The sequence below is a fragment of the Panthera pardus genome, unplaced genomic scaffold, assembly GCF_024362965.1.
Source record: "Panthera pardus isolate Hobbes unplaced genomic scaffold, ASM2436296v1 HiC_scaffold_6, whole genome shotgun sequence".
NCBI classification, from domain to species: Eukaryota; Metazoa; Chordata; class Mammalia; order Carnivora; family Felidae; genus Panthera; species Panthera pardus.
In genome coordinates, this window is record NW_026526991.1 from 134,473,242 (window position 1) to 134,496,422 (window position 23,181).

Below are 23,181 nucleotides of genomic sequence, written 5' to 3' on the forward strand. Positions count from 1 at the left end.
CTTTCCCCAGAATGACTCTCATAGGTACGTTTACGTCGGCCCTGTCACTATCATGGGCCACCGAAAAAAAACCCACACAGCAAATATAAAGCATGACAGCAATCTAAATGAGGCAGAATTGGACCAAAGAGTACTTTTACTTCAGGGCAGTGGAACCAAGAAGGCCCTTTCTCCCTTCTCCTATATGTTTTCTTCATTTGTTTCCCCCTCTTTGTGACCCCGGAATATGCACCTTGGCAATTTCAAATTGCCAGAGATGCTGTTAATATATTATAGAAAGTAATTTGTGGCTTTGGCCTGGGGGAGACTGACAAGCACTCTTTAGAGTTTGAAAGGACCTTATAGAACATCTAGTCCAATCCCTTACGTTACCCATGAGATGGCTCAGAGAGGTCACTCGACTTATAAAGGAAACGCAGGAAATTAGCGATGAGGTCATTTGAATCCTGATATAGGAGCTCAGTGCTTGAACTAGGCATAAGGGAAAAGGTGAAAACGTAAGGGCACCAGTGTCTTTGGATTTCACACTTCATGACTGTTAGGAAAGTGATGGAAAACACTATCTTACGCATTTAGCTTGTAAGCCTCCAGGAAAGGGAAGACTGCACAAATTCTCCAAATATTTGATTATTTTAGGGGATTTTTGAGAGACCTTTTCCCCCTCCTGTTAAAAAAATATAGTCTTGGGTCCCCTGGGTGGCTCAGTTGGTTAGGCATCTGACTCTAGGTTTCGGCTCCGGTCATGATCTCACGGTTCGCGTGTTCGAGCCCTGCGTCGGGGTCCAGGGTGGCAGTGTGGAGTAAGTAGATGGTAAGTCTATTATCTCATTAGAGATTCACTATATTAAGAAAGCATGATGGTTGTCTTTTTTAGGGCATTTCCTTTTCTCAGGGGGAAATGATAACTTAATCATGAAATAATTATGAGAAAATTGACCAACATTTTTTTTGGTGGGAAGACTGAAGCGAGATTCCAGTAATTATAGATAGCATAAATAATTTGTTTAATGCTTATTTATTTTTGAGAGAGAGAGACAGAGTGCAAGCAGGAGAGGAGCAGAGAGAGAGGGAGACACAGAATCCGAAGCAGGCGCCAGGCTCTGAGCTGTCAGCACAGAGCCCGACGCAGGGCTTGAACCTACCAACTGTGATATCAGGGCCTAAGCCAAAGTCCGACGCTTAACCGACTGAGCCACCCAGGCGCCCCATAAAATTTAAAAATATGCATGTAACTTTTAACTCCTCAGCAATCATTTTTGTGAGGTAATACTTAGGAACATACCGTATAGGAGAATGAAACTTTTCAACTGTTATTTTTCATTCCTAATCTGTGCCGGATCATCAAGCAAGTGGAAATAACATCTATATATATATTTCTAATTAACAAATGTAATTTTAATATTTTACATAATATAAGCCTCATTCATATGAAAGAATCCCAAGGACTCTTGATCTCTGGGGTTGTGGGTTTGAGCCCCAGGCAGGATGTAGACATTGCTTAAAAACAAAATCTTGGGGCACCTGGGTGGCTCAGTTGGTTACGCTTCTGACTCAATTTCGGCTCAGGACATGATCTCAAGGGTTGGAGGATTTGAGCCCCGCATCTGGCTTCATGCTAGTAGCCACCTGCTTGGGATTCTCTGTCCCCTCTCTATCTGCCCCTCCCCAACTCTCTCTCTCTCAAAATAAAGAAGCATTAGAAACATTAAAAATAAAATCTTAATAAAAATAAAAGTGATGTAATTCACGGTTGAGCCATTGCTTACGAATGAAATAATAATTATAGTCCGTTGGTGCGATCGAAGATTTCTTTTTGCCAAGGTTTTTCGAAAACGTTAACAATATATAGAGACAGCTTGTGGTGTTAATCGTGAGGTTTTACATGGCTACATTTCTCTGAGCCGGAAACCATCATGGCTTGCCTTCTTGACTTTGAAACATTCACAATTCTTGCCAGGTTTTATCCTCGGCTAAGGATGCTGGATTCCCCCCCCCCTCCCCCCCGCCAAAATCTTTACTTGATTTAGAGTGGCTCTACATCTGGATGCCCACATACCAGAAATGTCTGGATGTGAAATAAAAACGGAAGCTGGAGGGCACTGGACGAAGGGGCCACTTTAATTGCCTCAGGGGGTCTTCTGACCAGTTTTCATTTGCCTCTGCGGTGTCCTTGGAGAAAGGAGAATGGAGGCTGGATGCAGAGTAGGGAGCCAAGGAATGTTCAAGAAGTCCCTGGAAAAAGCAGTAGGAACGTAGGGCACCGAACTTGAAGCAACGCCACCAAAGACCACGTTGTCTTTGTGATGACAACGTGGTAACCATTCTGTACTCCGGCTTCATGATTTTACTTCTTCGTCGCGGTAGGTACAGACAATGGCCCTCCCGCACTGTTTACCAGTCAGCAAGGCCAAGCTACCCGGGGGTGTGAGCATCAAAGATAGAGACTCGTCCATTCCAGAGGAATCGTGGGATAATGCACGCACAGGCCATCGACTTAGGGGCTAAGGGTTCTTTTGCATTTGCTTTTTGTTTTGATGAAACAACGTTCGGAGCATGATAATGACTTCAAACTGGTAAACAAGCCTGGAGACGCCAACGGCTGGCTGCAGCTCCGGTCGCCACTGCTCGTGGAGAGGGAACCCGCTTTCTCCGCGTAAACAGGGGCGGTCCGGAAGTCCTGCGTAGCGAGCGATCTCCGCGGGCTCCACGGGACCGAGCGAGGCCGCGGGGTCTGGGAGGCTCAGGGGAGGGGCGCAGCCGCCCGCCCCCCGCAGCAGCCGGGCTGGCTGTGGGAAGGGATCGCCCATTCCCGGGGCCCTTCTGCTGTGGCGCGCTCAGCGTTTGGGCAGTGCCCGACCTGGTGACCCCGTCCAGGGGAAGGGCGCGCGGGTTGGGTCTCCAGCGCTGCCTGGGACGGTCCGCGGCCTCCCTCGCTTCCTTCCCGTCCAGACTGTGTTGAAGGAGCCAGGTGACTTGGGTGCACGACACTTAGGGTGGGGCCCAGGAGACTGTCTGTGGAGTCCACATCGTGGATTCCTCCGAGCCGCAGTGCGTCCGTCCGACTCCCAGTGGAGCTGTTTCAGGGCACAGAGGGAGGCAGTCCGGGGTGCGGGTGAAAGGGTTAATGTGCAGGAACGGGGTGCACATTGAGGTGTCTCTGCCTCCGGCGACACGCAGCCGAAAAAGCTAGGGGCTCCAGCATGGTGTCCCCAAGAGGAGGGGACCGGAGGGGATGCCGACTCCGGCTGGAGTTTGAACCGTGTGAGTCGTTTGACCTTTCTCGGTCTCAGGTGGCACCTTAAAGAGGTGCGACGGGACTGAGGAAGTCGTTTTATGCCTCGCAAAGCGCTCCCCAAGATGTAAGGCGGTCCCGCTTCCCCAGACTAGACGTGCGCGGGGTCTCACTGGGGCCAACGCCCGCCCAGCACCTCCGAGCTCTGGGACCGCGTCCCTGGAAGGCATTCCCTACCTCGTGGCTTGGAGAGAGCCTTCTCCCGGCACGTCCCTCCTCCGGCTCTTCTAGGCAAGCTCGGGGGCCCGCCGTCGGGGGAGGACCCAGCTGGGCAGGACCCTGCCGATCCGGCGCGCGACCAGTCTCTGACCCCCGGACTCCATCTCCGGGTCCCTGCACTGTCCCCAGCCCTTTAAAGCGTCCACCCTCCTTCGGGTAACTCACTCACCAGAGCTCCCCGGGCCTGGAGGACGCACGGGGGGCAGCAGGCCGAGGGAAAGGTGGGTGGAGTTGCGAGCGCTCAGGACTCTTGAGACCCCGTGGTCCTTCTGACCCCCTGAGCCAGCGTTGGGGGAGGGCAAGAGGGTTTCCTAGTTAAGAGATGGACACAAAATTGGGAGACATTGGAGAATTTTACCCCCTGCGGCCGTAGAACAACCCCCCCCCCCCACCCCGGACCAAACGTGTCCCTATCTCTGATTTCCTGGGAAATAAATTGCTGTCCCCAACCAGCTTCTCCTCGCTCTTCAGTACAGCGAGGTCCACCTTCGTGAGTTCTCGGTCTTTCCCACTAGGGCGTCGCCAGCTTTTCCGAAGTGGGGACGTTCAGTCCCTGCGAAGCCATTGCGCCTTAGGCCTCGGCAGGTCCTCTCCGTCCTTCCCCCCACCCCCCACGCCCTGGGCACAGCGCCGAGGTACCCGCACCCGCCGGCTGGTAACTCCGCTTTGCAACCGGGTGTGCCGCCTCCCTTGCGCTCCAGCAGTCGCCGAGGGCCACGATTCCCACCCCCCCCCCCCCGCCCCTGCCCCGGGCAGGATTCTTTTCCCGCCCTACACCAGTCGGCCCGGGCCAGGTGCCGTCTTGGGGCCCGGGTGCTGCTCCAGGAGACGCCGTGGCGACCCCGGTTACCTGCGTCCGGCCCCGGCCCGGCAGAGAGCAACTGCAAGCTGGCCCGAGCAGCGGCCCCAACTTAATTTCCTCCCCCTAGGGGCATGTTTCCCTGAAAAAAACCTCTCCGCCGCTCCCTCCCGCCTTCCCCAAGGGACCGGGAAAAGTCCGAATCTCCATAGAAAAGGCTCACTGTAAGTGCCTTGGGGAGGGTGGGGGGGGGGCGCAGTGGGCGGGGCAGAGGTGGCGGAGAGGATTGAATTTCTCTCCGCTCCAAACCGGCCCTCGGCGGATAAAGCGCAAGTTTGTGCACTCGGTCGACCGAAGGATTGCAAACCCAGAAGACAAAAGTGTCCAGGGAGATGCGGAGTTTGCCCAGATTTCCCTGCGGATGGCTTTGCGGAAACGCCTGTGATGTGAACTTTCTGCAGATCGTGTACGGAGTGAGCTAAAGGAAAGGAGGAAGGGGAGCGGGGCGGGGAGGGCGCAGCGTGAGCGTGAAGTGTGCCCGTGTGAGTGTGTTGGGGGGGGGGGGGTCGTTGTGTGCCCGGGGGCGGGGGCGGCACTGCGGGGCCGGGGAGGGAGTCGGGGGCGCCCCGCAGGCTAACGGGTGCGAGGCGTTCTGCGAGCGCTGGGAAAGGTCGTTGAAGGAGTTCGCTGCACACACACAAAATAATCATCTTAAAAAAGAGTGCCGGGCATGCGCACAGAGAGGATGCCATATTGGAATGAGGCTGTAGTGGGAGTCGGAGGACCCGAGCGGGCGCGCGAGGGAGGCGGCGGGCGGGGCGCGAGCCAGGCGCGGCGAGCAGGGGCGAGGCGGAGCGAGCGGGCGAGGCCGGCGTCCCCCCGGCGGCGCCCGGGGCCTGGGACCACTCCGAGGGGAGGACGAACTTCACCAGGTAGGACGCCGCGCCGGCCGCCGTCCCCGCGCCCAGCCCGCCCCGCCAGCAGACCTCCGGCCCGCAGGTTGAGTGTGAGCCGCTCAGCTTCTTCTTCTTTTTTTCCAGCTTCGGGGGGGGGGGGGGGGAAGGGAAGCTCGAGCAAGCCCGGGCGTGGGAGGCTTGGGGAAGGGGGTGCTGCGGGAGAGAAGCAAAAGAGGAGAGCCGGAGGGGAGAGCGACAGCACGGGAGCAGAGCCCCAAACTCCGCTCTGCGCTCCGGGTTGTCATTTTTTGGCTTTTCCCGTCCCCCCCTCCGACCTCGTCCCTGGGCTTTGAAAAGCCCGGCCTTGCGGGAGGCCGTCTGTAGTTGCAAAGCGTCCTCCTCCCTGGGTGCAAGCTGTCCCCTCCCGCCGCCCACCTTCCTCATTCGTGCGCTCATTTTAGCGACGCAGCCGCCCTTGCTGCCCCGCGCTCCGCGGTCGCTTCCTTGCTGGGGTCTCTTTCTTCGTCTTCTTCTTCTTTTTTTTTTCTTTTCTTTCTTTTTTTTTCTTTTTTTTTTGGTGTGTGTGTGTTGGGGGCGGGGAGGGGGAAAACCGTAGGGTGAGGACTGGAGACCAGCCGTCAAGGGTGTTAAAAATCGTTTACACATTCGGAGTCGCCCTCTTGGAAACATTTGCCTGTGTCGCTTGAAATGAGATTGTCAGTAGTAGTAGTTTTCGGAGCGTGCTCCGGCATGGATGCTCTTTTTTTTTTTTTTTTTTTTTTTGCTTTAAAGTAATATCCTGTCACTTGGGGCTTTCCTGTTGTCTACTCTCATATGACCTCCTTTCAAAATTGCTAATCTGATCTGGCTTTGAAGTGTATTTTTAAAATGTGTGTGTTGGTAAAAATCCGCCAAAAAAAGAAAGAAAGAGAAAGAAAGAAAAGAAACAACTGTAGGAACTGCTAGATGTATTTATTGATTTTGAGCCTGGGCGGCGGGAGAGGGTGCACCGGGGACGGGGGAACCGTGGGGGTGGGAAGTGGTCGGTTCGCGGCGGCCGGACGCACGTCCAGAGCCGGATTTGTACTTGTGTTTTCTTGCAAAAGCGCAGCGACTGCGGAGAAGGAGTATTTAGAAACCGTGCCAGTTTCAATATGGCGGGCTAAGGTGGCTTTTAAAAACTGAAAAAAAAGGTTTTGAGGTGGGAAAAAACCCAACCGGAGTTGCCATCCCTTAGTTTCGACTCTCTTTGGCTACTCCGGGAGCTGTTTTAGCGAATTAAGTGGGAAAAAAGAGCCAGAATGAGCTGCCCTAGTTTTTTCCGTGTTAAGAGTGTGCGTGTCCAGTCCATTGCTGTTGGGGGGGTGGGGGGATGGGTGCCGCTGGTCCAGACCAGGGTATCCAAGCACGACTGCAGTGTGTGCCTTTGGATCAGTGGGCATACCGGTGTGTGCAGTTGGGGGGGGGGGGTTGTCAAAGACATACGCCCCCAATGTGTGTGTGCGTCTTGGAGCCAGACCCTGCCATGATTTGACGTGACAAACTGCTGACACGTGGTGCAAAATACATGAGGGCAGAGGCAATGATTTATTTCGGCTTTCTTCGAGACGAGCTCTCCCTGTTGCTGGATTCTGCGCGTGTGAAGCCCTACGGGGGTAGGCGGAGTGAGGAGGTGCTCATTCAAAGGACTAACTGTCCAGGGTATTGGGTGCAGTCTGGCTGCAGACGCCTGTGGGGTTTTGTGTGTGCTGGGGGCACGCCGCACTTGGCGGCGGGGGGCCCCACGACCGAGGCGCGGGGAGGATGGAAATGGTGGCGCAGAGAGGTGTCCGCGCGCGGATCTCGGCGGAAAAGTGTGTAGGGTCGAAGCGAGGAGTTGCTTTTGGAGTTGAGCTCTAGGGAAGGTGGGGGATGGGAGCAGTGTTCTCGGATGAAAGTGTCCCTTGCTCAGGTCCTGCGCGAGAAGGCTGGATCTGAGAGGGGCGTCCTGGGCCGTGGCAGGCCAGCGGGCGGCGCTGTCGCTTTGGGGTTTGAGCGGCGCCCTGGAAAGGCCGGCTTCTGGGGCCGGGAGGGTCTGAGACTGGAGTTTGGGGGCAAAGTCGGAGGCTGTAAGGGGAGTCCGAGGGGGAAGCAAGCAAACCGGAGCTCGCTAAGCTAGGGACCAGATCTCCAACAGGGGTCGCCAGTGGCCAGGACGCGGCTGCCGAGCGGAGGTCGCGCGCGAGGGACCCGGGGGGTGGGGGGCTGTGAGGCGGCTGTGCGCGTCCCCGGGGCCTGGCGAGGGCAGGTCCTGGGGACCTTATCTAGGCCAGCGGACCTGATGCGTTGGCCTGGTGCATTGGCCACGTGTGCCGAGACGTGTTTAAATCTTGGGGTTAAAAAGATAGTGGTGGCTAGGTCTGCAGTTAGCGCAGTACCGCGGTTTCTGGGCATTTGCAGGGGCCTAGAGGGGGGATCCATAGGGTCAGCTCGTGCTCCCGACTTAGACGGACGCCGCGCTGTCGGAGAGGCCCGTCCCTCGCAGTGCCCCGTGGGTGGGGACCCCGCGGCAGATATTCCCTCCCACCTGGTCGGCGGGGCTGAGAGATCGGCGACACTCGGGCGGAGACTCGTTCGGCCCCCCGGGGCTGAGAGCGCGGCGCGTCCCCGGCCCTTCCAGCGTGCGCTGGCAGCGCGTCCTCCGGGGACAGCTCTCCCGTGGGCTTCGCTGGGGTGGAAGCCAGCCTAAAATGGCTCTGTGCTTGTAAACTGCAGTTTCAGCCGGGAACCCCTCCCCTCGTCCTCCTGACGTCGCCGCTGACAAGCGCACAATTCACTCTAACGCCCCGAAACCCGCGATTTTGCACCGAGCTGTGCCGTGGACGCCAATACACAACCGATTACAAAGAACATTCCTCAGGATTCTCGCAGGGCCCAAGTTTCCCTTTCTTGGGGGAAGCAGCGGGAGGAGGGAGGAACCGCGTCGCGCGGCGAGAGCCCGGCCGACCACCGCCCCGGAACCGGGGCCAGGGCTGCGGCTCCGGGCTGGGGCCCTTTCCGCGTAAAAAACCGAGGGAGGTGGCCCGGGGACGCGGCTGGTGGCCGTGCGGAGCGATCGCCACCGCCTGGGGCGCTCGGCCTTGACGGCAACTCTGGTGTCCGAGTGCGGAGACGACGCCGGCAAGCCTGCGAGACCGTTCCCAAACTTCTGGAGACCCGCTTGCAGTTTCGCTTTCGGAATTTTCGGGATCTTTGGGTTTGCAGAGTGGGGTGGGATTCCGGGAAGAGCCCGGCGCCGCGGGCTGGTCGTGCGGATGCTCGCGCCCCTTTCGGCGCAGTAGTCCGACTTCTCACCACCCCGGCGTCCCGTCCTTCGCGCCCCCGGACCCCGCGGGCGCGCTCGAGGGGCCAGGGCTCCCACGCCGCGCGCAGCCCCCGCTCCGGAGAGCTTCCGCCCGGCACGGCGTTCGGTCGGCTCCAGCGGCGCGGCCGCGGCGGCTCCGAGCCCACCGGTGGGAAACCGCTTTCGACCAGGGCAGACCCTGCCTGAATCGGGATCCATCGCCGCTGCCCTCCGCTTTCCGTCGCCCCGCCACCCTCCCACCGAGGCCAGGGGACCCGGGGGGCCGATTGGCGTGTCTGCACCGAGCAAGTGGATCCAGGTTTCACCAGGTCGGAGAAAACGCAAAAACAGGCTTAAATTCGGCCCCAGATGCTGGGGAGGCAAGTGGGGGTGGGGAGGGCGATTGAGCGGGTACGGAGGGGGGAGGGGAGAGGCCTTGGTGGCCAGAGGAATTGTTGCCAGGCTCTCCTTTGAGGTAGGAGATCTGCTACTTTCTCCCTAGCACGCCTTAAACTGGCACACCCCGTGCTTCCTCCCTTCCATAAATAAATGTTGTTTCCAGTCCTTATCTTCGCTCTGCGCTGGGATCAAGCCTGCCTGAGAGGGTACACCCATGTACCCCAGAAACCCTCCACTCCCCTATCAAAGTTCTTACTGTGCCAAGGACCCATTCCCCTGGCCGTGTAAACCACTGCCCGGTGGCTGGGTGGTTCAGCAGCCCCTCCCCTGGAGAAGAGTGCCCCCCACCCCCTGCTGTTCTGATGTGCGGTCTTCTAGAAGTGCCAGCCTAGACCTTCAGGGGTGAGAACTGACTGTTTCCCATTTGGGTACGGCACTTGAGTCTCAAACAGGCCATCCCGCTGGGACCTGAATTTCACTAATGATGGGAGTAATTGATGTGTGAGAGCTTTTCAACTCATGTTTTTGTTTTTTTTGTTTTTTTTGGCAAAAATCATGGACTTTTTTTTTTTTAAATCCTGCTCTAGCTAGGTATAAATGCCTTGATTCATGATTCTTGCTTTAATAAAAGCAAAAAAAAAAAAAAAAAAAAAATCCAACCCACCAGAATAGGTTCTTGAAGAAAGGGGAGAGCCTTGGTGAGAGGCTTGGGAGAGGATTGGCCTCTCTAGTCCCTTTTTATCCTAAGACCTTCCTTTGCTGTCCTGGGAGTGTTGAATGTTTATCAAATCCCATTTCTGCCTGTTCTAGCTGAGGAGGCATTTTTCACCTTCCTTTACAGCCAGTGCCCACAAAGGGCTTGCCAAATCTGAGAAGTGCTGAGTGATGGAAACATTGCTCTGAACAGTAAGTGAATGAGGGTTCCCCTTCATTGGTACGGGCTGCTTTTGGAGTTTAAGAAGCCCGTGCAGGGGAAGCGCGGGGCTCTCCCGGGTCTGTACTTCTGCCTAAAAGTTTTTGTCGGGATATGGAAGTAAAAGGTCCCCTCCTCCTCTTTCTTCTTATTAGTGATTTGAACAAAAATGGTCTACTTTGGGATTTGAATTACTTCCAGTTCTATTATTCTAGGTTTGGACATTTCTCTGTTAGAATGTCACTATTTGGAACTTTTGGAGTTCACTTAACAGTAGAGTGGTCATAAGAACTTGTGAAAGGTCCCGGTTTCCAAACGAAATTAACATGTGTAATTCAAGACTCATTTTGTGTTTATTTGTTTTGTTTTAGCCGTTCTTGTCTATATTGCCCCGATAACAACTTGTTGTCCCCATTCTACAATTAGGAAAAAAAATTAGCGAAGTTATACTTGTCATAACAAACCAAGCTGTGCATTCATTGGTGACCCAGGATCTAACCGCCTTATTGCGTTGAGGAGAACACAGAACCAGGAGGCCGGGATCTATTTCAGAGATGTTTCTGCCTAGCTGTGTGACCTTGGACCACTTACTGTATTTTTCTGAGCCTCATCTTCCTTGTTGATGAAATAAGTGCTTTGGACATGCGTTTCACTCAGAGATCTCCATGCTTCTGTTTGGGGGGGAAATTGGTGATTCAGCACATCTCTGTAGGCATGCCCAAGCGATTCATCTTTCAGACCCATGTCCGCGAAGTATGGTGAAAACGTTACCCTGGCCTTGGTGACGGTGGCTCCAGAAGAGGTCTGCGGAGGTAGTTGGGTTGTAGTTCACTGTTCAGGGTTAAAGTGCTGTCACTGTTGAGTGACACAGGCTCCACGTGGGGGCACGTCTCATTCATGCCCTGGAAAAGGTGTGGTGTAGAGATCGAGGAACACGCCAGTGCGGCCTTTGCATATGATCCCTATGATAGCATGGGCTGGGCTGGGTCATCGTGGTTTTGAATAGAAGTCACAAAGAAGTACCTGGTTCGAGTATGTTTCAGTAATTCCTCGGACTATGAGGGGCCGTCTCAGATAGCCCTCTGTACCCCGCCATTGCAGACAGAGTGAGTACAGGGACCTCATCCAGTAGTCTTTATAGCGTGGGTGGGTGACGGCAGCCTGCTGGTAGCCTAGTGAGTGGAGGAACCCAATCCGATGCTGCGTTTTCCATCCCTGCTCTTTACGTTGGGCCACTAGGCAGTACGATTAGCCCTGAACAACGTGGGGGTTAGGGGCAACGACTCCCCCCAGTCCCAGTTGAAAAGCCTTGGGTAACTGGACGCCTCAAAAACTTAAGTACTAAAAGCCTGCCGTTGACTAGAAGAAGCCTTACCAGTAACATGAACGGTTGATGAATATGTATTTTCTGTGTTACACACTGTATTAAAAGAAAATAGTTATTAAGAAAATCATAAGGCAGAGAAGATACATTAAAAATTTTTTTTTGATGCTTATTTACTTTTGAAGGAGAGAGAGACAGAGCGTGAGCCTGGGAGGGGAGCAGAGAGAGAGTGAGACAAAGAATCCAAAGCAAGCTCCAGGCTCTGAGTTGTCAGCACAGACTCCAATGCGGGGCTCAAACCCGTAAACCACGGGATCATGACGTGAGCCGAAGTGGGAGGCTTAACCGACTCAGCCACCCAGGTGCCCCAGAGAAAATACATTTAGAGTGGTATGTCTTATTAAAAAAAAAAAATCTGCGTGTCACTGGACCTACAGCTCAAACCTGTGCTGTTCAAGAGTCAACTGTACTTCCTCTCTGGGCGCCTGAGTGGCTCAGTCGCTTGAGCCTCTGACTTTGGCCCCCGGTTATGAGCCCAAGGTTCGCGGGTTCAAGGCTCACGTCGGGCTTTGCGCTCACAGCTCGGAGCCTGCTTTAGATTGTCTGTCTCCCTTTCTCTTTGGCCCTCCTCTGCTTAGGCTCTCTCCCTTTCTTTCAAAGATAAATAAACACACATACAAAAAAAGAAATGAAAACTCTGGTCTTAGCTACAGTATTTAAGAGTCAACTGTATTTCCTCTCTTTGTAAAACCAGAAGTGTCATGGACAACTCAGAAGACAAATGATCTTATTGGCTAAAGCAAACATTGGCTGAAGTTAGTGTAAACAAGACAGGACTGTATATTATAAATAAGGGAAGGTATTCAATTTAGAACTTGCATAACAAGGATATAAAGTTACCAAATAAAATTCTTTTTTTTAATGTTTTGTTTTATTTTTGAGAGGGAGGGAGGGAGGGAGAGAGAGAGAGAGAACGAGTAGAAGAGGGGCAGAGAGAGAGAGGGAGACACAGAATTCAAAGCAGGCTCCAGGCTCTGAGCTGTCAGCACAGAGCCTGATGAGGGGCTCGAACTCATGAACCGTGAGATCATGACCTGAGCCAAAGTTGGAAGCGTAACCTACTGAGCCACCCAGGTGCCCCCAAATGAAATTCTTTAAAAGAATTTTTTTTTTTTTTTTTTTAAATTTTAGAGTTCGGGGGAGAGGGGAAGAGGGACAGAGAGAGAGAGGGAGAAAGAGGGAGAATCCCAAGCAGACTCCGAGCCGTCATTGCAGAGCCTGACATGTGGCTCGATCCCATGACCCTGGGATCATGACATGAGACAAAATCAAGAGTTGGACACAACCCATTGAGCCACCCAAGTGGCCCTCAAATAAAATTCTTAAGGATCGGTTTTGCATGATCATTTCAGTGGTATTCTGATTAAAAAGATGCTAGCATCACACTCCCCATCTGGTTAGCACCCTAGTGAATTTTATCTATTTTATTTTATTTTTTACTGTTTATTTTTGAGGTGGGGGGAGGGGCAGAGAGAGGGAGACACAGAATCCGAAACAGGCTCGAGGCTCTGAGCCGTCAGCACAGAGCCCGACTCGGGGCTTGAACTCAAGCGTTGAGATCGTGACCTGGGCCAAAGTCAGATGCTTAACACACTGAGCCACCCAGGCGCCCCTAGTGAATTTCAGAACGTGATTATATTTCACCATGTACTGATAGTTAGGGCCCCTTGTGTTTTGACAAGATGACATTCACTAATCAAAAAGTTTTACTTTCTGTCACGTAGGTTTCCATTCTTGTGATAAGATAGATGTCTTTGACACCGAACAAGCGAAGAATCCATTGTGCTTTTCTGTTTCATTCTTTTTGATTTTCTTAAAAACAAAAATGACACATTTCGGTAGACACGGCGCTTGTTAAAGCATAGGGTGAATTCTGTAGGGCAGATAATGTTAGCAGCTGTGACTGGACAAGACCCGTTTGGAGCTGGTGGGACTGGGAGAGGTGGAAGAGATTTTTATCCTGGGATTTTTGTTTTTTCCCCCTGAAGTTTTATTGGCTGAGAAAAAAAAAAATCATCTTTTTTCTTATTAGTAAAAAAAATTTGTGTTTAAAGTAATCTCTGCATCCGGCCGGGGATTCATACTCATGACCCTGACTGACATCAAGGGTCACATGTTCTCCACCACCTGAGTCAGCCAGGTGCCCTGAAAAAAATGATCTTTTTTTTTTTTTTACATTTATTTATTTTTGAGAGACAGAGACGGAGCTCAAGTGGGGGACGGGCAGAGAGAAATGAGACACAGAGTCAGAAGCAAGCTTCAGATTGCACAGAGCCTGACGCGGGGCTCGAACTCACGAACCGAGAGATCGTGACCTGAGCCGAAGTCGGACGCCCAACCGACTGAGCCACTCAGGCGCCCCTGAAAAAAATGATCTTAAAAAAAATTATTAAGGTGTACCTTGTCTACTTTCTCCTAAATTCGGCAAGTTTTTTTTTTTTTTTCCATTCCATTTCAGTTAAAAGTGAAGTATGAATCCCGCATCACTATAAGGTATAATACAAGAGTCTGAAATGCCGAGTGCAAGTTCTCACAAAGTGTCATTTTAAGTATAATTTCAGTAGGTGCTCGTTTAAAAACCGGACATGTGGATCTGTAGGTCCAGGGACTAATGACGGAAGGATGGAGGAATTAATAAGATTTGGAATTAGCAGTTTATTCCAGATAATGTTGAAAATAAAAGTACTTGCCTTTGTAAGCCTGAACTGTTTTCCGGCCACTGTGCTTCTCAGTTTTGTGTTTCTATTTCATCTAGGTTATGGAAATATCACCCCACTTTACAGATGAGACTGAGGCTTTAGGGAGCTTGAGTAACTTGCTAGCAAGGTGGAGTGAGAGAGATTGAGGAACTGAATCCTGGTATTACGTTGTCTTGAAATTGAAATTACTGTATGTGACACGCTGTGCCTAGCACTTTAAATGCTTTAGCCTCCTTAATCTTTATAGGGGAGTGCTCTTATCTTTATTTTACTGATACGAAGATCGAGTCTTTGGAAAGGTTATACAGGATCCTATAAATAGGTTTTTTTTTTTTTGTTTTTTTTTAATGTGCTTGATTTGAAATGCAGTGAAGACTAGAGCATTTCTGTTTGCATTTATTTTGGATCCTCGCGAAAGAGGAAAGCCTTTAAACGAAGCTGAATCCCCGTCTTTAAAAAGGAGAAGTGAAACTACTCAGTGTTTCTGGGTTGGGATAGCGTGCGGCTCCCTGACATGTCAATCAGCCACTAAAAGTTTGGGAAGGTGCTGCACTTCCGAAATTTCGGCTTAATTCAAAAAATAATTGGCTTTCATATCCACCGGTTTGCTTTTTTTCTCTCCTTTCTGAAAGACCTTCCCGCTCTAACGTAAGCGAGAATGAATTGGAAGCCGGGGAAGAGAGCTAGAATTTTCCTTTCTAAGTAGTGCTGGCCACCAATGAGCATCGTCTTCTGCATGCACCTTAGCATTTTGGTCTTTTAGGACATTCCTGTTTTCTGCCACAGAACGCTGAATTCAGAGCGGCTCTTTGTGTGAGGCCTGGGAAGCACTGTGCTCACTCTGGCCAGGTCGGCTGATGTGCACGTCACGCGGTGAGCTTGACCTCAGGCTTGAAGCTGGCCATCAAAGCTTCTTTACTGTTTACCAGTAGAAACTAATTTCGCTTCCTCTAAAAGCTCAGGAGAAAAAGTCAAGTTTTGCACCAAATCAAAGTAGCAGGATTTTAATGGAAATTGGCTCTTGGCATGTATGTATATGTATATATAGTTTTTAGGAAGTGCACTAAATGTAGATAGCCTACAGTCTGATGGGTACAGTGAACCAGTCTAGGGAATTCAGAACCCTTGATCTGGCTCAGAGTTTTTTGTGTGTGACCTTGGCTAAGTCACTTTCCTTTAATCCTCCATTTTGGATTTTTGATTTTTTTTCCTGTAGTGGATGGCAGATAGAATTTTCTTGCTAGGTACAACCGGCTTTAAAAGGTAAAGGCCGGGGCTCCTGGGTGGCTCAGTGGGTTAAGCGTCCAACTTCGGCTCAGGTCATGATCTCGCGGTCTGTGGGTTCGAGCCCTGCGTCGGGCTCTGTGCTGACAGCTCGGAGCCTGGAGCCTGCTTCCGATTCTGTGTCTCCCTCTTTCTCTGCCATTCCCCCGCTCCCTCTGTCTCTGTCTCTCTCAGAAATAAGTAAACATTAAAAATTTTTTTTTTTAATTTAAGAGTTAATTACGAAAATGTTTATGGTTCTGTTACACTTTTAAATATTTAAGTACTGGGGGCACCTGGGCGGCTCAGTGGGTTGAGCATCCAACTTCGGCTCAGGTCATGATCTCACAGTTCGTGGGTTCTCACCCCGCGTCGGGCTCTGTCCCAACAGCTCAGAGCCTGGAGCCTGCCTCAGGTTCTGTGTCTCCCTCTCTCTCTGCCCCTCCCCTGCTCGTGCTCTATCTCTCTCTGTCTCTCAAAAATAAAATAAACTTAAAAAAAAAAAAAAGGTAAAGGCCATGTGGGGCGCCTGGCTGGCTCAGTCAGAAGAGAATGCAACTCTTTTATTTTTTATTATTTTTTTAATGTCTATTTATTTTTGAGAGAGAGAGAAAGACAGAGAGAGAGAGAGAGACAGAGCGCAACTGGGGTGGGGCAGAGAGAGAGGGAGACAGAGAATCCGAAGAGCATGCGACTCCTGATTCCGGGGCTGTGAGTTCAAGCCCCGTGTAGGGTGTAGAGATTACTTAAATAAGCAAAACTTAAAAAAACAAGTAAAAGCCATGTTTACTTTTACGGTTTTGTGACAAATGCCCTATCTTTTTGTTAGAGAAGACAACACGTCTCTGACTCTTTCCTAAGGTGCATACGCATAGCTCACCCTTGCAAAGGACGGGTTGGCCCTTGTAGCCATCGTTCTGTTGTCACCTCCACGTTGGAAAGGATGTTTCCCTTTGGGTGGGTTAGAAAAAAACAAACACTGTTCAGTAGAGGTCATCTTGAGTATCCAGTCATAATCGTCTTGGGTGTGTGCTAAGCACAGACGCTCCCTGGGCAGCAGGAGAAGAGGGGATCTAGCATTTGATAAGTGGCCAGTGGTGCAGGACGTAGGTTAGAGATCCCTAAGAGACTGTTCCAAACAGGCTTCCGTGGGGGCTCCTTCTGAAGGAGATACGCCGCTCTCCGGCCCTGTGGAGACCTTGCAGAAACGCTGCATAAGACGAGTGGGGATAAAAGACAGAAAAAGTCGAGGGGGTTGGAGGACCCAGCACGCGGCCAACATTTCGCTTGGATCAGTGTGGGGTTTGCCCTCACTCCTGCCGGGGGGAGACCGGATTTGCCTTTCGAAGGGTGGAGAAGTGGGAAAGAGGGAAGGAGGAGCCTGAGGATGGAGGCCCCTGGGGAGGAGGATGAGGGTTTGGAGGTAGGTAGCCCGTACAGTCTGAACGGGAGGACAGACGTCATCAGCGTGACAGGAGGCCCTGAGTGCAAGCATGTGCTTTTCCAGGCAGCCCACTTGTTTATGCATTAATATCCTTCTTGATCCCAACTCACGAAGTTAGACTTCCTCTGCTTTCATCACACTTACTCTTTGATTTGCACACGGACGAACACCAGATGTGAAGTCGCCACTCTAGCCTCTGGCTGCGTGTTGATCGCTGGAGGTGGGTCCTGTTTTGCTCACCCCGATTTGCCACGATTGGCACGGACGTGTCGACCCGTGGTCACTCAGCGCTGCACTGTCATCCCACACGTTTGTCTTTATTCCTGTCACTTGTACTTGTCAGCCTTCATTTGCCATGTGGTCTAGTTTAGACGGGGCTTTGAAAGTCCGGGGCGCCGGGGGGGCTCAGTCGGCGAAGCGGCCGACTTCGGCTCAGGTCATGATCTCACGGCTCGTGAGTTCGAGCCCCGCGTCAGGCTCTGTGCTGACGGCTCGGAGCCGGGAGCCTGCTTCGGATTCTCTGTCTCCCTCTCTGTCTCTCTGCCCCTCCCCATCTCGTGCTGTCTCTGTCTCTCTCAAAAATAAACAAACATTAAAAAAACCCCCTTGAACTAAGTATGCTTTTCTCTTCCCGGCTAGCTGCAGAACACAGGACACCTTTCCCGTTCATCCCTGTGTTGCTACGAACTTCAGTGCTTCTTGGCAGTTTATCAGGTTAAGTCTCTGAGTAGCCAGTTGGGCATTTAGGTCCTGACTCCTCTCTTTTCATGAAAGCTTTTGGGATCCAGCTCAGGCCATGGGTGTAGTGTTTCCTTTTTGGAGTCTCTGTTCCCTTGAAGGGGATGCTGTATTATTTTCTCCCCCCATGTACTCTTAGTTTTAATAGGGAAGGTGGGTGAAGGCCCAGATTGCCTGAAATGTTCGCCTGGGAGAGGACACTTTTTGGAATTTTCCCTGCGTTTTGCAGATGAGGACAGGGTTGCTGGCTGTGTTTTGAAGGCCAGGCATACACTCGGGTGCATCACGGTGTAAAGCCCAGGTCTCCTGCGATCCCTGCAGGGTTCGTTACATTTCCCATGTTGTGTCCTAATCAAGGTAAATTAGGGTGTTTTTACTGGCTTTGCATAATGATATTCCTCCACTGGAGGAAACCTCCTTCATGCATTTAGATGATGTGATTTATAAAATTTGATTTATGCCCAATTTTATGGTTATATCCATGGCTTCAAGTAAACACCTGAAATGCTCTTTAGTTGCTTTGTGTATCCCCAGGGAGCTTGCACAGCTCTCCAGGCTGCCTTCCAGGAGGTGCTTCTCTACACGCTTACAAGTGTGCGGTATCTCTCAAGCATCGTTGCCATACATCTGTGCGGCTTGGAGTAATGAATACATAAAACCCCCTCAGAAGATTAGGCACTGATTATTAGACATTATCTATGCATGTCTAGCCGACACAAGGATCCCTTGTCAGAGTTCTTTACTTTTTGAGTTCTTAAGGATCATGCGTACAACGCATGGGCTAATTTACCGAAAATGCCTTCTACGCGTGGATGTATGCCGTGAGATACAAATCTCCTGTAAAGTAGGAGGCTGCTCGGCTTTGTTAGAAACTCGGGTTGATGCTCTCGTTCATTCCAGTCTTCGCAGGTGACAGGGAAACCCCAGGGTTTGTTGAAGAGGTCGGGGCTGAGTGGGATGATGTCTGTGCTCGTTCTAAGACGCCTGCTTTTTCAGGAAGGCCTCTACCAGGCTCTTCTGTGTGAAGTATTTGGTGTCAGTCGTATGCCAACCCCAGGACGGTGTTGGACCTTCGTGGCGTGGAGGCAGATTTGTGGTGCACAAAACCCTTCGTCGCTACCTTGATGCAAAGACGTGTTGTTGCATCGTGGATTCTGTTGCGTATTTCGAGGCCTCGTCCTTCTTTATGGTAAATTAGTGGCTAACGCTACTGAAATAATTTGTAGGTAAACAGTCAGTAAGTGAACCCCTGAGATGGTGCACGGCTCGTGTGCCCTTTCGTTGGGTTTTCTCCTCTCTTGAGCAGGTAGCCCGGAAGGCTGCTGCGTTTCTGCGTTGCCCCAGCCCGTTTGTAACCCCAGATTGCGTTCGCTCTTCTGCCCTCGAGTGACGCGTGCCGTTGGATCGGGAGGTTCAGAGGTGACGGTCACAACCGTGGCTTAGAAGACACGGGATGTTACTGTGGGAACCGTTGGCTGCCGTCAGCCCTGGAATTTCTTATGGAAATATTTGGAAAGATCTTAAGCTTAGGCGAGTTATCCTGAGCTCATCTTCAGATTCCCGGAGCGTGAAATGAGGCCGTTTTCTGCTGTGATTTCGCCGTGCTAGATATGCACGGGCAGCTAGCGTGGGTCTGGAATTTCGTAGGCTTTGAGTTTAGACCTTCACGTGTTCTTTCCTATCGGGCGGAGGTTCTCTTTTCTGAGTCACGAGACGAGAGCAAGCAACCGCAAACCTTTTCCCATTTCAGAGTAGCAAGCTTGACATTCTGAGTCTGCCAGCTGGGGACACCGCGAGTTTCTTGAACTCTACTTCAGGGCGGGTCGGTTCGAAAGGTCTGTGGATAAGCGGGTAACTTGAAAAGAAACGCACCATTTCTTTTATTAACACGATGCGGTTCTCGAAAGCGAGCCCGTGGGAGCAGCGAGCCTTTGGACCCTGCCCGTGGGCAAAGGAGACGTGAAGGGTGGTGGATGCTAAGGCAGCCCCGTGACGCCAGAGAACAGCTTTATGTTTTCACCTGCATTTGGATAATTATGGTTTCCATCGGGGCACGGCGAGACTGTGACACCGATCGTGTCTAAGAAAACAAAATCAAGACGAACAACAGGTGTATGGGTCAGTCGTGGGCGAGGAAGGGAGGACAGGGATTGACGGGCTCTCATCGGCGGAAATCTAAAGCTGGGGCCGGACACCTCTGTGACTTCGGATTTAGGAGGCTGAGCTTTCGTGGAGCCCACACCTGCCTCCTCTCAGGGAAGGGAGACAGCGGGTGTGGGAGGCTCCGTTGCCCAGCAGCGACAGCAGGCAGAGAGCCCAGCCCCACCGTAGCGGAATACGGGAGACTCGTTCCAGTGTGTCGGCCAACCTGCGAGCGGAGACGCGGGGGTTCCCTCCGGGAACGACCCCCGCAGGCCTCCAGACGGGTTCCCGGGTCCCACCCTCACCTGCGCCCAGAGGCGCCAGCCAGCCCCTCCGGTTTGCCTCTTGAACGGGAGGAACCCGAAGTGTCACGTCCCTTCTGAGCAAGGCGCCTAACAGGCAAGTGCAGAGACCAGGAACCAACGGAGAGAAAAAGAACTTCTCTCACGGAGGCGAGAAGAGAGGTCTTTAAAGAAAGATCATTGATCAGCACAGGGATGGAATAGAGGCAACAGAACCGGGACAGGATGGGAATGGGGAGGATTACGAAGATTTAAAAGGAGTCTGTTTATCTATGTTTTTCATGTTTATTTATTGGAGACCGAGGGTGCGTGGGTCAGGGGACAGGGGATCTGAAGCAGGCTCTGTGCTGACGGCAGACAGCCCGAGGTGGGGCTCGAACTCACGAGCCCGTATGATCGTGGCCCGAGCTGAAGTCAGAATCTCAGCCGACTGAGCCACCCAGGCGCCCCTCAAAAGACCATTCTGAAATTAAACTGTGAAGCTCCACAGAACAGCAGGAAGAAGTAGCTGATGGTAGATTCTAGTCGGGGTGGTACATTAGAAGAACATAAAAGATGGGGTGCCTGGGGGGCTCAGTCGGTTGAGCGTCCGACTTCGGCTCAGGTCATGATCTCGCGGTTTGTGGGTTCGAGCCCCGCGTCAGGCTCTGTGCTGACAGCTCGGAGCCTGGAGCTGCTTTGGATTCTGTGTCTCCCTCTCTCTTGCCCCTCCCCCGCTCGCAGTCTGTCTCTCTCTCTCTCTCTCTCTCTCTCTCTCTCTAAAACAAATATTAAAAAAAATAAAAAAGGAAAGAGAGCATAAAAGAGAAAATTGAGATCGAGGAGGTCCGACGTTTGAATGACTTTGAACGAAAGAACAGAAAACAGAGAGGAAGCACTTAGCAGTAATTCAGGAAAATTTCCTAGCACCGAAATACATGAATTTCAAAGTCGAAAGAAGCCCGTGTGCCCCGAAACCACAAGTGGATTGCCATAGACACGCCACTGTGAAATCTCAGAACCTCAGAAGCCCCGGCAACTGGGCTGCTGCCCGACTTCTCCCCTGGAAGCTTCAGGATGTGGAAGGAAGCCCTCGAAACTCTGAGAGAGGATGCTTTTCCAGCTTGGGATTTTTTTTTACCCGCCTACGCTGTTGGTTAAAATGGGAGGGTAGGTAAGGACATTTTCAACCACGCAAGACCTCAATGTTTCCCACCTAAATCCTTTCCTAGGAACGTGGTGGTGAACGTGCCTCACCCCAAGAGAGAAAACCGATAACGGGGAAGGTGTGGGGCCCAGAAGGCAGGATGTGCTACAAAAGAGACAGAGGCCAGGTCTCAGGATGGCACCTGCCAGCCCGGCAGAGAAGGCAGTTAGTCTGGATCAGGGCAGAGCAGAGGCAGAGCTGTCTGAGGAAGGGGAGGCATCCTAAGGTGCTGTGGGGTCGGCTGGGGCATCTGCTTAGAGCCTTGCTGCTCTGAATCACGCCTGTCAGGAGGGGAAGGGCAGGCGGGAGGGAGGGAGAGCGGGCTGAGTGCCAGCGCCTTACCCGATAATGACGGAAACTGAGACGTTAATAAGCGAGGTGTTATCAGAGGCTCGGAGATGAACACCAAAGCGGTCACCCGAGGGATTTAAGGGACAAGGGCGTTGCTAGGAATGAGGGACACCATGGGAAGGGTCCCTGGAGCTTGCACGACCCATTCCGCTCTTGCTATTTGAGAAAAGAGACCTGGGAAAAAAGGTGTGTCCAGATACATAGGTCCGTTAGGAGAATGGCTCCCCTAGGAAGAGTCAACGGGATGAGTTCTTCACAAAATCGTCACTCTTGCTACACTTTTATGGAGAACAGCCTGGCCTGACTTAGGCAGAGGGTGTAGCAAAGCTTGACTTTGTAAAATGAAATTGAGATAACTGGAATTCTTTAAGGAACACTACTTATAATGCAAGACGATTTCCTCTTCTTCTTCTTCTTCCTTTTCCTCTTCTTTTTTTCTTAAATAGGCTCCACGTCCGGTGTGGGGCTTGAACTCATGACGCTGAGATCAAGAGTGGGTGCTCTAGGGGCGCCTGGGTGGCTCAGTCTGTTGAGCGTGCGACTTCAGCTCAGGTCATGATCTCACGGCTCGTGGGTTCGAGCCCCACGTCGCGCTCTGTGCTGACAGCTGGGAGCCTGGAGCCTCCTTCCGATTCTGTGTCTCCCCCTCTCTCTGTCCTTCCCCTGCTCACACTCTCTCTCTCTCTCTCTCAAAAATAAATACACATTAAAACAATTTTTAAAAATTATATGAAATACCATCAAAATTGAAATGTGGAAGGATATGAACAGTTTTCACATGAGGACCGTATGTTGCAATGGCATGATGCTGTTGGTTGATGTCACATTGAAAAAGGGGAAAGAAAACACCCCTGATGGACCCGGAGGAGGTTGCGTTCAGATATATTCCGTTTTGTTTCTGAAGTGATTATTTTTTTTTCAAAGTTCATTTAATTTTTTTGGGAATCTCTGTGCCCAACAGGGGGCTCAAACTCACGACCCAAGATCAAGAGTCGCACGCTCGAATTCCTGAGGCTGCCAGACGCCCCATCTCCGATTCATTCTGTCGTCACTGCGAGGCTCTCTGTAAGCGAAGAAGGGGGCCTGGCAGGCTGGATGGTGTTTTAGCAGCGTGGATCATGAGGCTTAGATGTGTTCTTGAGTTTGGCCCCTGATCTAACTTCTGGGATTCCGTGCGAAGGAGGGCTCAGAGACGCAGTAGGGTTTAGGGCCCAGGATGATTAGCACAGCGCCGTTGATGATGGGGAAAAATAAAAAACAGCTTAACGGTCAGTAGGAGGGGAATGGTAACTCGATTGTTACAGTAAAGACTGTACAACCATTTCAAGTAATGTTTTCAAAGAAGTTTAATGACGTGGGGACATATGCTTTCTGCGGAATGGTAAACGAAACGTGAGTTTCTAAATTCTGCCTGCACTCAAACGCCACAGAGAAGCCGTCAGGAGGGGATACTATACACGCAAAAATGGTTGTGCCTGGGTGTTAGAATTACGAGTGATTCTAACTTGTTCCTTTATAATTTTATTTTCCTAGATTTCTGCAGAGTGTGTGTGTACCATTTGTGGGAAGGAAAAAGTAAACGTTGTTGGAAAAGGGCAAATGGGATGTGTCATTCGCCAAAATAAATACGTTTTGTAGTCGCCTGGGTAAAAAAGGCTTGTTACCTGTCTTTGTAAAGTAAGGTTTAAATCTGCCACTCATCCGGGTGGCTTTCTTTTTGATATTTATAATGTCACCCTTGAGTTCTATTTGAAGTGATGGATTCGGTGCGTTTAAATCGATGTCTTATTTACAGTCCTCGGTGACCTTTTGATAGTGGCTGGTTGGGAGAA

The 23,181-nt window shown here is 51.5% G+C and overlaps 1 protein-coding gene across 8 annotated transcripts in view; it reads left to right on the forward strand.

Moving 5' to 3' along the window:
• Positions 1 to 4,649: 4,649 nt before the first annotated feature.
• SFMBT2 (Scm like with four mbt domains 2) overlaps positions 4,650 to 23,181 on the forward strand; it is a 228,122-nt gene continuing 209,590 nt past the window's right edge. For 2 of the 8 annotated variants that reach the window (XM_053895625.1, XM_053895627.1), the window contains exon 1: positions 4,964 to 5,242. The gene's annotated coding sequence lies outside the window, so the exon portion shown is untranslated. Of the gene's footprint in view, positions 4,784 to 4,963; positions 5,317 to 8,715; positions 8,858 to 23,181 lie in introns of those variants that run through there. The other 6 variants (XM_053895623.1, XM_053895624.1, XM_053895622.1 and 3 more) reach the window with 6 other exon arrangements.